The sequence below is a fragment of the Megascapheus bottae genome, chromosome Y (genome assembly GCF_031878675.1).
Source record: "Megascapheus bottae isolate mThoBot1 chromosome Y, mThoBot2.hap1, whole genome shotgun sequence".
In the NCBI taxonomy this organism is placed as follows: Eukaryota; Metazoa; Chordata; class Mammalia; order Rodentia; family Geomyidae; genus Megascapheus; species Megascapheus bottae.
This window is the reverse complement of record NC_143548.1, coordinates 5,398,868-5,410,461: the sequence shown is the minus strand read 5'-3', so window position 1 is coordinate 5,410,461 and position 11,594 is coordinate 5,398,868. Positions and strand designations below refer to the sequence as shown.

The 11,594-nt window shown below is 38.3% G+C and overlaps 1 pseudogene; it reads left to right on the top strand.

Annotated features, from left to right (window-relative positions):
• The first annotated feature begins 9,772 nt into the window (after window positions 1-9,772).
• On the top strand, window positions 9,773-11,383 carry LOC150040228 (rRNA N(6)-adenosine-methyltransferase ZCCHC4 pseudogene; annotated as a pseudogene).
• The last annotated feature ends 211 nt before the right edge of the window (window positions 11,384-11,594 follow it).

Sequence of the window (11,594 nt, the reverse complement as noted above, 5' to 3'; positions counted from 1 at the left end):
GGGGAGGGGTGTGAAGCTGTGAAAAGTCCTACATAGCGGTGTGAAGACTTCAGAAAAGACATCAGAAAATTTAGAAACACCAAGAAGAATATAACATCACAACATGAACAGCCTATGGTTACTTCATTGGGGCCTCCATCTGTGTGGGTACATGAAATCTGGTCTAGGTCAATGGGAAAACTCCTCAGATTCCCTGAGCATTGTATTTTTCCTGAGGACCAAGGAGGATCAAGTTATTTGGAAAGCCTCTGGGCATGAGAAACAGGGCAAGTCAAGGAACCTCAAATCCCACTGAAAATAAACAGGCAAAAGGGAATCAAGGGGAAACCTAGGAAGAGTCCTTAAAAAACTCTGAAAAGTAGATCTGTGAAAGATGGTGGCAGTTCAGTGTGAGTCTTTCTGATAGAAACCAAGACACCAGTTCTAGCATTGTAGATAGATGGTGCATTATCCCCCATACATTGATACCCTTTCACATGTCTTGGTCCCCATTTCCCTACCCCCCACCTCCACCCCTCATCTTGTTTTCCCCCCTTCCCTATCCAATTTCAAATAACCAAATACAAATATATCCGATACAAAGAATATATATAATATCCTAGAGAACATCTATATTACAACAAAAGCACAGGATAAATAAAATGAACTGCATTAATTAGAGCCTAAAATTTTTGGCAAATTTGCCTGATAGTTCTTGAGGAAGATTTTCAAGAAATTTGAGAAACTATTGCTTCTGAATTGTAGGAGAGATTCAAGTTTGGTTACAGAATGGTGAATTTCAACTCATATTGATGTTACAACATCGTGAAGCACTATCAGAAGATTCCAGTGTTTTATCAAGTCCATGAATCACGTGATCCTTCGAATTTTTTATATACTTCAGACATTAGATAATATGGGAGGCTTATTTGAGTTTATTCATATATTTTATTGTAATTAATAGAAGGGTATATTATATTTACCAGATAGAAGGTGCATTAATTCACATACATTGATACCCTTTCTCATGTCCCCATTTCCCTCCCCTGACCCCCACACCTCATCTTGTTTTCCCTCCTTAACCTATCCAATTTCAAATAACCAAATACAAATATATCCAATATATCAGATAACAAAATGAGATAACCTAGGGACAGCAAAAGAGATGAGAAACAACATAATGCATTAGGAACAACAATCACTCATTATATGCCTTTTGTTTCTATATCCAATTTCAAATAACCAAATACAAATATATCCAATATATCAGATAAAAATGAGATAACCTAGGGACAGCATAAGACATGAGAAACAACATAATGCATTAAGGACAACAATCACTCATTATATGCCTTTTGTTTCTATATCCTAGAGATCTTTCATTTAGCATCATACTGTATGGCCTTATATATCTAGGTTTTGCTCTATTGCAAATCTCTGCTATGAGAGCCGAAGGTTTCTACTGATTATGACAAATGAAAAAAAACATTGAACTTATGTTCCTTTGAGTCTGGTTTACTTCACTTAATAAGATGTTTTCTAAGTCTTTCTATTTCCTCACAAATGGGGCAATGTCATTCTTTCTGACAGTAGCATATTGTGTACAAATACCACATCTTCTTGTTCCACTCATCATCTGAGAGACATCTAAGTTGGTTCAATATCTTTGCTATGGTAAATAGTGTTGCAATGAACATTGTTGTGCTGGTGGATTTAGTATGCCCTAGTTTCTGGATGATTGGGTAAATGCCAAGTAGTGGAATTGCTCGGTCATAGAGGAGCTCTATGTTTAGTCTTTTGAGGAACTCCCATACTGCTTTCCATAGTGGTTGGATGAATTTGCACTCCCACCAACAGTGTAGTTGTGATTCCTCCTGGCCATTTCCCCTTCAGCATCTTGTGTTATTTGTTTTCTTCATCCTGGCCATTCTAACTGGAGTGAGGTGGAATCTTAGAGTTCTTTTGATTTGCATTTTTTTATGGCCAAAGATGTTGAGTATTTCTTCATGTGTCTATAGACCATATTTATTTCTTCTTCAGAAAAGACTCTCTTTAAGTGTTTGGCCCATTTTCTAATGGGATGGTTGTTACTCTGGAGAGTACTTTTGGGGTGGTTCAGTTTTTTAAGTTGTTGATATATTTTAGATATGAGGCCTTTGTCTGTTGTATGGTTGGTGAAGATCTTCTCCGATTCTGTAGGCTTCCCAGTTAATTAACTAGCTATGTCCCTTGCCATATAGAAGCTCTGAAGTTTAATGCATTCCCACTTATCCAGCCTTTCTCTTATTTAATGTGATTCTTGTTCCTTATTACGAAAGTTTCAACCTGTGCCAAGGAGGCCCAATGTATCTCCTATTCCTTCTTGTAAAGTTTTCAGAGTGTTGGCTTTTACCTCCAGTCTTTAATCCATTTGGAGTTAATTCTAGTGCAGGATTTTAGTTTTCGGCAGGTGCTTAACCAGTTCTGCCAGAACAACTTTTTGAAGAGGGTATCTTTCTCTCATTCTATTTTTTTGGCTCCCTTGTCAAAGATTAGGTGGTCATAGGTCTAGGGTTTAATACTTGGGTCCTCAGTTGTATTCCATTGATCTTTAGGCCTATTCTTGTTTCAGTACCAAGCTGTTTTGATAATTATAGCTCTGTAATAGAGTCTAAAGTTTGGTATTGAAATTCCTCCTGTGCTATTCTTTCTGCTAAGAAGTGTTTTTGCTATACGAGGTCTTTTATTATTCCATATGAAATTTTAGATTGCCTCTTCTATTTCTTTAAAGAATGACATTGGGATATTGATGAGTATTGCATTGAATTTGTAGATAGCCCTTGGCAAGATTGCCATTTTCAGGATATGGATTCTTCTAATCCAGATTCATGGGAGCATTTTCCATTTCTTCTGTTCCGCTTTCATTTCCCTTTTCAGGGCTTTAAAGTTTTCATCAAAAAGTTCATTTACATTTTTAGGTAACGTAATTCCTAGGTACTTTATTTTCTTTGAGGATATTGCAATAGGAGTTGCTTTCCTGATTGTTGCCTCATTTCTCTCACTGTTGCTGTAGAGGAAGGCAATTGATTTTTGAGGGTTAATTTTATAGACTGCTACCTCTCCAAAGTTTTGAATCAACTCAAGGAGTTTGAGAGTAGAGTCTATAGGATTGTTTAAATACAGGATCATGTCATCTGCAAAGAGGGATTTTTTACTTCCTCTTTTCCTATTTGGATCCCCTTTATGGTTGTTTCTTGCCTTATTGAACTGGCTAGGAATTCTAATACTATGCTAAAGAGGAGTGGAGCAAGTGGGCATCCTTGTCTCATTCCTGATTTTAGAGGGAATGGCTTTAGCTTTTTGCCATTAAGTATAAAACTATTTGTGGGTTTGTCATACACAGCCTTTATTATATTGAGGAATGTTTCATGGATTCCTACTTTCTCCAGATCTTTTCACATAAAAGTGTGTTAGATTTTGTCAAATGCCTTATGGACACAATCATGTGATTTTTGCCCTTGCTCCTGTTGATGTGTTGAATTTCTGAATTGATTTGCTTATTTTGAACCAGCTTTGCCTCCCTGTGATGAATCCTGTTTGATCATAGGGTATAATTGTTTTGATGAGTTGTTGTAGACAGTTGGCCAGTATTTTGTTGAGAAGTTTTGCATTGATGTTCATTAAAGAAATAGGTCTATAGTTCTCTTTCTTTGATGAATCTCTGTCTGGTTTGGGGATGAGGGTTATACTGGCTTCATAAAATGAGTTTGGTAAAGAACCTTCATTATCAATTTTGTTGAAGAGCTTGAGGAGTATTGGTATGAGCTCTGCTTTGAAGACCTTATAGAATTCAGCTGTGAATGCATCTGGCCCTGGGCTTTTCTTAGGTGGAAGCTCTTTTATTGCCATTTCTATTTCAGTCCTTGAAATATGCCTGTTTAGTTAGGTTAGTTCTGTTGGTTCAGTGTGGGTATGTTAATATTGTCTAGGAATTTACCCATTTCTTCTAGATTCTCAAATATGTTGGTGTAAAGGTTTGAGGAGTATTCCCTCATGAAACTGTGGATCTTGGTAATTTCTGTCATGATATTACCATTTTCATCTCTGATTTTTTTTATTTCAGTATGGTCCTTCTTACTAAGGGTTTGTCAATTTCGTTAATTCTTTAAAAGAACAAACTCCTTGTTTCGTTGATTCTTTCTGTAGTGGATTCATATTCATTTAATTATGCTTTGATTTTAATACTTTGCTTCTTTCTAGCGGGATTAGGGTTGGGTTGTTGCTCTTTTTCTAGGAGCTTAAGGTGACACATTAAATTGTTGGTTTGCGATTTTTCCAACTTGTTGTTGTAGGCACTCAGAGCTATAAATTTTCCTCTGAGTAATGCCTTTGCCATGTCCCAAAGGATCGGGTATTTTGTGAGCTCCTTATTGTTAAATTTCATAAATTGTTGGATTTCTGTTCCAATCTCTTTGCTGACCTATTGGTGATTCAACAATGTGTTGTTCAATCTCCATGAGTTACAGGGTTTTTGTTGGTGGATATGTGTGTTCAGTTCCTATTTCTTGCGCTTGTGGTCTGAGAGCATGCAGGGAATTATTTCAGTGTTTCTGAATTTGTCCAGGTTTGTTTTATTGCCTATAATGTGGTCTATTTTGGAAATGTTCCATGTGCTGCTGAAAAAAACGTATAGTGTATTGTTGCTGGGTGGAATATTCTGCAGATATCTGTTAGATAGTTGGTCCATATAGTTGTTCAAATTTGAGTTTTCTCTGTTGAGTTTTGCCTTGTTGTTCTGTCCATAGGTGAGAGTGGTGTGTTAAAGTCACCAACAATCACTGTTTCGATCTATGTATGGTTTCAGTGAAAGTTAAGTTTGCTTGATGAAGTTTGGAACTCCGGGATTAGGTGTGTAGATATTTAGGATCGTTATGTCCTCCTGGTGGAAAGATCCCTTTAGTAGTATGTAGTAACCTTCTTTGTCTTTTCTCACTAATTTTACTTTGAAGTCTATTTTATCTGATATGAGGATGGCAACTCCAGCCTGTTTATGGGGGCCATTAGCTTGATAGAGATAATTCCAACCTCTCATTTTCAAAAAATGTTCGTTTTTTGGGGGGTAAGATGTGTCTCTTGAAGACAGCAGAACGATGGATCTTGCTTTTTGATCCAACTAGACAGCCTATGCTGTTTAATTGGAGAGTTAATTCCAGTGATATTGCAAGTTAGGTTTGAGAGATATTTATTAGTTCTTACCATTTTTAAAAGCTTTTATTAGGGCCTGTGTTGACAGGTCTTGTGGTATTTAAATGGTATGATGTTTAGGTGCCATATCTTGGTCTGTATTGCATTTATGTTGGTTTTCTATGTGGAGAACATCTTTGAGAATTTTCTGTAATGTTGGTTTGTTTGCTACATAATGTTGAGGATTTTCCCTGGAATGGAATGTTTTCATTGTTCCCTCAGTTATGAATGAGAGTTTAGCTGGGTATACTATTCTTGTTTGGTAGTTATTTGACTTAAGGGCATGACATACATCCTTCCAATCTCCTCTTGCTTACATGGTCTCTGCTGAGAAATATCGGGCTATTCTCATTCGTTTGCCTTTGTAGGTGATTGATCCCTTCTCCCTGGCTGCCTTTAGGATCCTTTCTTTGGTCTCTATTGATCCAGTTTTGATTACAATGTGGCGGTGGATGTTCTTTTCTGGTCAGGTCTTTTTGGGGTTCTAAACATTCTTGTTTGTGGATGGACCTGCCCTTCTGGATGTTTGGGAAATTCTCTGAGATGATTCCCTGAAGTATATTTCCAATATCATTGACCTCTTTCTCCAGACTCTTCTCAATACCAATTAGCATTAAATTAGGCTTCCTAATTGTATCTTGAACCTCCTGAAGTGCTCTCTCATATTTCCTAGATTTGGATTGACTAATTTTCTCTTCTTTTTCTATACCAACTAACTTATCTTCAACCCTGGAAATTCTCTCTTCTGCATTGTCTAACCTACTATCAAAGCTATCTACTTTATTCCTCATACCTTGCTTCTAATTGCTCATTTTTGATTCCTTCCATCTCTTCTTTTAGATCATGTATGGATTTCGTTAGCTCCTTGATTTCCATTTGAGTGGTTAAGCTGAGCCACTTAATTCTCTTTGGACATTTGTTGGAGTTTGCTCACCTTTTTGTTTGTGGATTCTATGAATTCATCCATTTTTCTTTGAAAAATCTTTATTATGGCCTCCTTTATGGCTTCTCATTTTTCACATGTCACCTTGTTTATGGTTTCCTGTTGTTTAGCTTTGGCTTCCTCCCTTATCTCTGTCTCTATATTTTCACATTTTTCATTAATGATATTTAAATTGCATTTGTATAGCACTTGGAAGACCCTCTTCTAGGTTTGCCAGTAACTGTTCCATTGTCTGTTTATATTAGATGGGGGATGTTATTCCTTGATTTGACATTTTTCTTCAGTTTCTTGTTCTGCCCTTTTGAAAATGGGAGCAAGATTAATTCTAAACAAGATTATAATTTTTCAGATATAACCAACTTAAACCTCTTTAACTGGCAGACACTAGATGTTCACAATTTTTGATTGGTATTATCACTCTCTCTTTCTTTTTTTGCACTTACAGACCAGTCTAATACAATCACTGATAACCGTTTTATGACCAAAACAATAAGACTCTCAATCCAATCTCTATTGTATTTAAGTCCCTCTGGACCTAGATTATAATTGAACACCTAGATATACTGTATTGCTCAACAACCATCAAATATAGATCCATGCATTATAAGGGTTGAAAGATGAACAGAGGACCAGAGATAGAAAAATAGTATGAGAAAGAACAGGCGAGGTACGAGAGGAATAATGTAGGAGTGTAAAATTATTATAGTGCAAATCTTGATACATAAGGCCATATAATGTGAAGCTAATTGAAAGGACCTCCAGGATATTGAAACAAAAGCCATATAATGAATGATTGTTGTCCTTAATGTACTATGTTGTCTCTCATCTCCTTTGCTGTCCCTTGGTTATCTCATATTGGTATAGTATCTCACTTTGTAATCTGATATATTGAATTTATTTGTATTTGGATATTTGAAATTTGATAGGGAAGGGGGGAAAACCAAGATGGGTGGGAGGTGTGGGGGGGGAGGGAAATGGGTACCAAGACATGTGAAAGGGTATCAATGTATGTGAATTAATGCACCTTCTATCTGGCAAATATCATGTAACCCTTTTACTAATAACAATAAAAAAATAAAAAAATAAAAAATTATTATAGTAATGAAGAAAAGGTATAGCATAAGGATAACTGATTTAAGTTGATAAGAAGGTACTGTGTTTGAGTACAAAGTTTGAAAGGATTAGATAAAAGTTATGAAAGTAAGAAGGGTAATAATAAGAATAAATCAAGAAAAGAAGGAGGTAGGTATAGGAGGTTTCAATGATGAAAAATTTTAAAAAGAAAGAAAGAAAAAAAAGCAACAACAAGCACAAAAAAACCTAAAAAACATATAGAATGAAAAACAGAAACAAAAAAACAAAAAAGCAAAAACAACAAGAAAAAGAAAAAAAAGAAAATCAAAAAGACAAGAAAAGAAAAGAAAAAGAAAAATGTGGGGGGGAGATTCCTTGTTATTTTGAACTCTTACTTAAGAAATACTAGGGTTGAGACCAGGAGATTAAAAAGCAGGTGTCTGTATCAATATAAATATTATTTGTATTCAAACTGTACCCAGAGCTGTCACTATGTTTCCAGGAACAATCACAATGACAGAGGGATGTGCGAGAGGAAATAGAAAAAAAAGGTGTAGGTAGGATGGAAAGAGAAAATAAGAACACCTAGAAGTGCAAATAAAAAAAGGGGTGGAAGAAAAAAAACCCAAAACAAAGAAAAAGAACAACAAAAAAATAAAAAATAAATTAAAAAAGGGGTAATCTTCAGGATTTTTTGGGGGGGGTCAGGGCAGGATAGGAAACTTGTGTCTCCACTAAATTCAGGATCCAACCCCTTCACAAGGTCTTTTTCTCTTGTGATTTGGCTTTGAGGTTTTTCTGATCCGATTGTTTGTTTCGAAAAACAAAGCTAAAAGATTCGCGGGCAGGTTTTTTTTCCCAGGCTTGTGACTGTTGCACGGTGCAGACTTCAGCATCGCTGAGGCCGGGTTTCTGGCTAAGGGATCGCTGGAAAATCCTTTGCCAGTTAGAAAGATGATGTTTCCAGCATCACCTCTTAGGCTCCAATTGCTTTGGCAGGGACCTTGCCAGCGGTCAAGATGGAGCTGCTCTCAGCTTTGGGGGAGGGGCTCTTTCTCAATGCCATTCCTCTAGCAGAAGTGGAAACTTCTTGGAGGTACTCACAAATTGCTGAGTTCTCCAGTTCCATGAAGCTGGCAGGTCCGTGCAATTCAGGTGTCAGCTCTTGGCTCGCACAGACTCTGTCTGTAGCTGGGAGGTTGCGGTTCCCTGAAGCACTGCTGCTCAGATTCAGAAGAGCTGTTTTGTCTCCCCAGCCACTCTGAGTGGCTGGAACCAGTTCCCACTATCTTCTTTGTGCCGGATTTCTACATTTTTCCTGTGTGACTGAAGTCTCTTTATCGCTAAAGCATACTTAGGATCGATTTGAGGTATTTAATGTCCCCTACGCTGCCAAAATGGTATCTTGGTGAGAGCCCAGAAAGACTCAAACTAAACTGCCGCCCTCTTTCCTCGTCAGTGATTTGCTATTTTTCTTGAATTTTTTTCTGCTCATTTCAAAATGGGAACAAGAGTAATACTACACTTATTTCAGTTTTAAAATAACAATCAAGCTACTGCTCTGTCTGTGCAGAGTATACTGGTTCACACTTTCAGAGTGTCATATTCACTCTTCCTCTCTCCATTTGTGCACCTACAAATAATTCCTACACTACCAGAAACACAGTTTTATGACAAAAACCCTCAAAATCCAATCACTATGATATTTAAATCACTATGGTCCTGCAGTATAATTGCATGAACACGTGTATCATCTTGGTATACTCACAAGCAATAGTAGACCCATGCATTTGGCAATTTACAAAGGAACAAAGGACCAGATATAGAAAGATGTTAGGTAAGACAAGTCATGAAGAAAGGAGTAATATAAGAATGTTAGAGTAGACAACATAGTACATTAAGGACAACAATCATTTGTTATATGGCTTTTGTTTCAATATCCTGGAGGTCCTTTCAATTAGCTTCAAACTATATGGCCTTATGTATCAAGATTTTGCTCTATTGCAAATCTCTGCTAGTAGAGCCCAAGGTTTCTACTGATTATGACAAATGAGGGAAACCATTGAGCCTAAGTTCCTTTGACTCTGGCTTACTTCACTTAATATGATTTTTTCTAAGTCTTTCCATTTCCTAACAAATGGGGCGATGTCATTCTTTCTGACAGCAGCATAGAATTCCATTGTGTACAAATACCACAACTTGTTGATTCACTCATCTACTGAGGGACATCTAGGTTGGTTCCATATCTTTGTTATGGTGAATAGTTCTGCAATGTTACAGTATCTCACTTTGTTGTCTGATATATTGAATTTATTTGTATTTGGTTATTTGAAATTTGATAGGAAAGGGGGGAAAACCAAGACGAGTGGGGGTGTGGGGGGGAGGGTAATGGGTACCAAGACATGTGAAAGGGTATCAATGTATGTGAATTAATGCACCTTCTATCTGGCAAATATCATGTAACCCTTTTATTAATTACAATAGAAAAGAAATAAAGATTACACTCCTGAAAAAAAGAATGTTAGAAGAGGCTTTCAGGCCAGCAGTGGGAAGATGGCGGCCTCCAGGGACTGGCTGGAAGCTGGGGCAGCTGATGGGAACCCGGGGTGCTCCGGCAGCTCAGGAGTGGAAGTGGTATTTCCTTCGGGTCCTGTCGCCCCAGCCCTGCAATGCCCTCACGGGCCCACTCTTCTGTTTGTAAAGGTGAGCCAAGGGGAGGAAGAAGCAAGGAGGTTTTATGCCTGTTCAGCCTGTAGAGATAGAAAAGACTGCAGTTTTTTCCAATGGGAAGATGAAAAGTTGTCAGAAGCTAGACTTGCTGCTCGAGAAGCTTATAACCAAAGTTGTCGGCCGCCACTCTCCTGGATGCAGTGTGTGGAAAGGTTGTTGAGGTTTGTTCAGCTGCCCTTGCCTCAGAGGAAGTTCTGCGACGATGTCAGCAGTTGCTGCTTCCCAACGACTGGGGGGAGCATGAGGAACACGAGCTGCAGGGCCAAGTCTCCACGGCCCAGCTCCAGAGGCCCAGTCATCTCCTTCACCCACTGGAAAACAAGAAGACCAATGCCCAGTATCTGTTTGCTGACAGGACCTGTCAGTTCCTGGTACACCTCCTTTCTACCCTCGGAGTCAGAAGAGTACTGTGTGTTGGAACACCAAGGTTGCATGAGCTGATCAGAGTGACAGCAGCAGGTGACAAGAAGTCTGACATTAAAGGCCTTTTATTGGATATTGACTTTCGGTATTCACAGTTTTATATGCAAGATAGCTTTTGCCATTATAATATGTTTAACCATCATTTCTTTGATGGCAAGGCTGCCCTTGATGTATGCAGAGAATTCTTACAGGAAGATGAAGGTGATGGCGGCATTATGATCACAGACCCTCGTTTTGGTGGCTTGGTTGAGCCTCTGGCTATCACATTCAAGAAGATAATTGCTATATGGAAGGAAGGTCAAAGTCAAGATAACAGCCATAAAGAACTGCCTATTTTCTGGATATTCCCTTATTTTTTTGAGTCTCAAATTTGTCAATTTTTTCCAAGCTTCTCCATGCTGGATTATCAGGTAGATTATGATAATCATGCACTTTATAAACATGGAAAGACAGGTCGAAAACAGTCACCTGTGCGTATTTTTACCAACATTCTACCTCATAAGATAATCCTTCCCACTGAAGAAGGGTACAGATTTTGCCCTCTGTGGCAACGATACATTTCTCTTGAGAATCGACACTGTGAACACTGTAATTCTTGCACATCCAAGGATGGCAGGAAGTGGAAGCATTGCTTCCTCTGCAGGAAGTGTGTAAAGCCTTCCTGGATCCACTGTAGTGCTTGCGGTCACTGTGCTGTCATCGCTCATTCCTGTGCCGGCCCGAGAGCTGGCTGCTTTATTTGTGGCAAGTCAGATCACAAATGCAGCACTTGTCCTAATATCTGCCTGTCTGGGAGAGCTAACAAGGCTGTCAGAAAGCAGAAGCAAAGAAAAAGTAATAAGACGAAAATGGAGGCCAGTAAAGGACAGTCCATGAATCAAACGTCTGTTATCAGGAAAAAGAAGAGGAGGGAAAGAGTCCATCAATATCTTTGCTCTTAAATGTCCAGTGACTTCAGAATAAGAAAGATTTATAGTCCAACCTTTGATGCCATTTTCTGCATGTGCCACACTGGAGTTAAATTCAGTTGCTTTCAAAGGTATGCACCTTCCTGAGCACCATAACAGCCAGGTGGCATTTGCTGTTCCCAGCCCCCTCCTCGGCCTCCTGGGAGACCTGGAGTTTTCCATCCTTGGCTGATTTCCTGGCACAATCTACATGTGTTCTCCCTCTTTAAGTCTCTCCCAGTCTTAATTATATTGGCCTCTTTTGTCTAAAAAAT